Here is a 6,000-nt window from a genome sequence, read left to right as displayed (position 1 = left end):
TCATAACCTCAATCACTATCACATAAATCATATAAGTCATATAAGGCATACACTTACCACTTAAGGTAAGTGTATTAACTAATCACAACGAGTATGCATACAACCCCGAAAACATAACAAGAAAAGGAGCTAGAAACTCACCTGGGTTCGATTTCTTTCAAAGTTAACGGCAACTCATTTCTTTAACTGGGCGCGGCTAACTGTATAACAATTACATGTATTAACTAACTAGCCCTATCTATATCATATTTCTAGGTTATTGTAACCCCTAGCTACGAGGGTCCGGAGCAGCGCCCCTGGCAGCGGAGTTCTAGGGGCGAAAACCCCTAGCAGTGTCTAAGGGGCAGAGCCTCTGGCTGGGTTAAGCTGAAGTTCATTAGCAAAACTGAAGTTCAATTATTTAATCAAATCGAATCTTCATTTTAAACGTTACCTTTCATTATTAATTATTTACTTATTCTTATCTTAACCATCATATAAGTCCATATCTATCATTTACATACGTCTACGCTGTTTATTTTTCGTTTATTTTGGAAAATCATTTAAGCGTATAAGTCCTTTTGGCGTGTAAGTCTCCCCAGCGTGTAAGTCTCCCCAGCTTATAAGTCGTCTAGCGCATAAGTCATACATATACGTCACATATATACATATACGTTACATGCATACATATACGTTATATACATACACGTTACATGCATACATGTACGTTTATATACATACATGTTACATACTTACATATACATGGCTTACATATACGTCGGGTGCATACATATGCGCTACGGGCATACATACACGGCGCTATATACATATACAGTCATACATATGTGTCCACATACATATATGCCCTTACAAAAACTTATACGGCATATTCTCAGTTCAGCTTTCTTATTTCGCGTTTTTAGGGTTTTTCTTCGATTTCGGCGTCTTCAGCCGCTGTTAACCACCATGGTTGGTCGGGGTTTGATCGTTTATGATCTAGGTAGCTTCGGGGTGTCCAAATATGAGCTAAGTTGGCCCTTAAGCTCGTTTTTGGTTGATTAAACACCCGAATAAAGCTAGATCTAGATTTTAACGGATCATTTGGCATCCCGAGGCTGCGGTGTCGGGTTCTAATATCTTGGGCCAGCTGAGATAGATGATTTCTTACCCTCGTTTGCTCTTGGATTGTTGAATAGAATAGAGTAGATAGTGTTTGGATTAAATGTGTGATTTTGATGGTGAAGGCTAAGGAGTAGAATGATGGAGATGGAAAAGATTTAGGTTTTAAGAGGTATTTATACTCCCTAAGCCCATAGACCTAAGGCCTATCTTCATCTTAAGTCCATCGTCCTTTCATCTTTATTATATTATTATTATTATTATTATTATTCCACTATAATAAATTAATTCTATCGACGTAAATAATATATTAAATATTATTCAAAGAAATACGGGATGTTACACGTTTATCTTGAAAGGGTTTTTGAAAATGTTTATAAAACGTTATAACACAAGATAGAAAATAAAATCACGCTAACTAAATGTACATGTGTCTGGATCCAAACATAATTTACAAGTAGAATGCATGCTATGTGTCAGTCTCCAACCATTTATCCAATGGGCACCGATCACATAGATATTGTTGACTTGTGAGTGTATGTTAGTGGTATGCCCTAGGGAAAAGAGTAGAAGCCCTATTGCGCTGTACAGAAAACTATATATGTGTTTTAATAATATCTAAGAAAATGTTTTGGAGTCAATGATCCACCAGCTTATTGCTGACGTATATTCAAAACTGTTTTATAGGAAATCAGACAAGCTAGATCAGACAAGCATGATAAGATAAGAGATCGGAGATAATAGTCAATAGATGCTATCTAATGGCTCAGATATTTGAAATTATGAAACGATGTAAATTATATTTTTACATACATAGTTTGTAATATCAAACAGGTGTTAAAATCCCGAGATTTTATAAAAGAATGTTTTATTTTAAAATATTTCCGCTAATGAAATACAACTCTTATATATTTACAAAACCGGTACCAACTATTAGTCATACGTCTAGGCTCAAGGAGCCGTGTGTGACACTGCGAGTCCAATCTCATCACCTGGTCTTCCAAAAGATAGCCAATGAAGCTGAATACCGAGGGGTTGCCAATGTCGTTGCTGAAATTGGTTGGCTTGGTAATTTACTTTTGGAACTTCTTCGCCCCCTAACACGTCCAACTCTTGTGTACTGTGACAATGTCAGTGCCATCTATTTTTCAGGAAATCATGTTCATCACCAGCATACAAAACTCATATAACTAAATATCCACTTCGTCCGCGAGCAGGTACAACAAAGTTAAGTGCGTATACATCACGTTCTGTCTCCATACCAAGTAGTTGATATCCTCACCAACAGCGTTCCTCGTGTTTTTTTTTTAAGTTTTCAGGTCGAGTCTCAGCATCCGGTCACCTCTCGTTATGACTGCGGGGTTGTAATAGATTTATATATTTATAGAATAAATTGTATAGATCATTTGTGTTGATTTATCAAATATTATATCCTATTATGGAGATCTCGTTGTGTGTGTGTGTATATATATATATTTTTTTTTCTAGTGAATAGTAACTAAATATAAGAATAATGAAAAAACAGAAATTTGAAAATATTTTTTTACTTTTACATAAAAATAATTCTTTAGGAGTTTTTAATTTTTCTCTCTAAGAATGAGTTTTCTCTTGATCCTCTCCCTATATATATATATTAATCTTAAATCTTAGATATATTTATATATATATATATATATATACACGTAACATCCCTACATTTCTCCAAGTCACGAGATTGTTTTATTTGTAAATTGAGGTTTCTCATCCATTTGACCCGAATTCACGGGTATGGGGCTCAACAAACCCAGATAGCCCTTAAACGGGTTATAACATCTCATTATATTATAAATTAATTCTCACCAAATATTTGATATGAAAATCCTATAAAATAAGGATATACTAAAAATAATATCCGATTTTTTTTAAAAGATATTTGTAATTAAGTAATAATTCTATAGTAAAAAAGACAAGCGGCCCATGGGTCTCACTAAACTCAGTTAGCTTTTAAACCGGGTTATAACATCTCATTTATTTGTAAAACTCTTTTATCTTCAAATCCGAAATATTATTATTAACTTTTTAACAATAAATAAATTAAAATACTAAAAAAATTTTAAATACTATAAATGAGTAATGTAAAACAATCCCGTAATACGGGGGATACCAACTAGTATATATATATATATATATATATATATATATATATATATATATATATATATATATATATATATATATATAAACGAAACCTCCTTACATTCTCTCAAGCTAACAGATTGCTTTATTTGTATATTAAGGCGTCTCAAGTATTTGACCCAAATTCACGGGTATGGGTCTAATCAAACCCAGATAGCTCTAAACGGGTAATAACATCTCATTAAATTAAAAATTAATCTCACAAATATTTGATATGAAAATCTTAAAATATAGGAATATACTAAAAATTAGCATTCGTTTTTTTTTTAAATATATTATTTATAATTAAGAAATAATTTTATAGTAAAAATAATAAGCGGGTCATGGGTCTTACCAAACCCAAATAGATTTTAAAACGGGTTATACCATCTCATTTATTTGTGAACCCCTTTCATCATCAAATTCTAAGTATATTATTAACAGCCTTACAATAAATAAAATTAAAATCCAAAAAAATATATAAATATTATAAACGAATAATGTAAAACAGCCCCGTAATAAGGGGGATAAAAACTACTATATATATATTATAAATGCGAAAATGGTGGAAAGGCTTGGAAATAATATCTTCTATCAAAAGGTTATAGACACACCTTAAGACATAATCAGATCAAGCCAATTTATTTAAGAACACTTATAACTTAAGGTTTTAACACTTATAACTTAAGGTTTCTACTTCGGGTTTGAGTTAGCTTATGAATGTAAAACTAATGACCTAATAAAATCAATTATATTTAAAACCCTAACTAGTTTCTATATCTGTTTGTATACAGCGTAGATTGCTTATGAGTTTTACTAATTAAATTACCAAGTTGTCTATTACTTGCTAAGGTTTCAAGCCTTAGATTAATGGATGCCAATTTAACCTAAAGATACAATAATCCGCATCTAACTAGTATAACTTCTTGGAAAGATCGAATCAACCACACAATACCAACAATTACATGTAATTATACACGTCATAATATTATCTTAACCAAACATAAATTACAATCACACTACATAAGTAAATCAAACAAGTCATCACATCGGAATAGTTATAAGGTTTTTAGCCAGACATGATAAACAAAATAAAGATAACTTAAGAGAATCAAATTAGATCAACTAAGAATGTAAAAACATAAAGATAAAAACTAGTATGTTTGGTTGTGATGAATCTTTGAACCAGATGTATAGTCTCTGCATTTCTAGTTTGATCTTGACTTCCTTCCCATGCTAATAGCCCTTCTCCGAACCAAAATATCTTTTATAGCTGCTCTAGGTTGACTCCCTTGCTTATGGGTGAAACCGGGCTTTACATATGTAGTTTTTAGGCTTTCCCTATCGACGCACGTCCGTGCATGTTGGGCCTCCATGGGTCATACAAACATCGTGGGAGCATAGACTATATGCATGCAATGTTTATGTCGGTAATTACCGGGGCACGGGTCGTACATGATCTATCTTGGACATACTATGACTTCTTCATTCGTCCACATTAGCTTATTTTCCATCAAATCACTCAAATGCGCAATTACTTACCTATCAACATAAGATTTGCAGTAAAATAGTAACAAATACAACCCTAATAAAAACCAATTGTCGGTTATAACACATCACTTGCCTTAGTTTCCTTTTACCTAATTAGAAAATGCTGAAAATTAGTGCATACGTCTTGTATTAACTCAAATTGAGAATTTAGGAAACAATCATATATATCTACCCGCTGTGAAAGGCCCCGTTACCGGTGCCTCACTTTTGACGTTGTATTTACTCATAAACACAGTTCTAAATATCAGAGTTAATTAAAACTTTACGCGGAATATAAAACTTTCATAAAACATTGCATATCAAATCATAAAAATGTCTTAAAACATTCTTCTTGTCTTTCAAATTCAAAATATAACTTATAAAACATAACAGGTCTTCAGATGTCAGGCTTTTATTCTTCTGCCATGTGTCCCGCTCACGCCAACTGTCCCATCCTACTCACCTGCGTGCATACTAAAAGTCAGCTATGCTGAGTGAGTTCTAGTTAATGATACATCATACAATACATTCACTTACCTTCAATCATGCATCTGAGGATACATGATAATTACTTTACTAATTTACTTTTATTTCATACTTCCATACATACGTACATACTTTATTACTTTCATACTTTATATTTACTATCCATTCTATCTCATATATTATCAGGGTCTGATCCCTTCCGTTTCAATCTTAAATATTATTAGGGTCTGATCCCTTTCTTCTATATCTCAGATATTATTAGGGTCTGATCTCTTATTTCTTCATCTTCGTACATATTGTCTTTTCATACCCGTAACATACATATAATTTCTTTAATTATTACATACTCATATGTTGTACATATATATTTATATCATACACCTTCATCTTTCATATTCATACCTCCCTTGTCAATGCGTGCAATATCCGAAGATCGTTCACGTACTGACAAGTTTTTCTTCACATACATAACATAATATCTATCACATACATCATACATGGCATACACTTACCATTTAAGGTAAGTGTATTAACTATCACATCGAGTATGTACACAGCCCCGAAAACATAACAAGGAAATGGGGCTAGAAACTCACCTGAATGCGGTTACGTTCACCGTTAATAGTTATTCCCTTCTTGAGCTGTGCACGGCTAACTCTATAATATTTACATGTGTCAATTAACTATTACTACTCATATCGTATTTCTATCTTTGTATAACCCACAACGAAC

This window comes from Bidens hawaiensis, unplaced genomic scaffold, assembly GCF_021521415.1.
Source record: "Bidens hawaiensis isolate Kalapana, Puna unplaced genomic scaffold, B.hawaiensis_p1.1 tig00011225_1, whole genome shotgun sequence".
NCBI lineage: Eukaryota > Viridiplantae > Streptophyta > Magnoliopsida > Asterales > Asteraceae > Bidens > Bidens hawaiensis.
The sequence above is the reverse complement of the archived record's forward strand: the minus strand, read 5'-3'. Positions refer to the sequence as shown.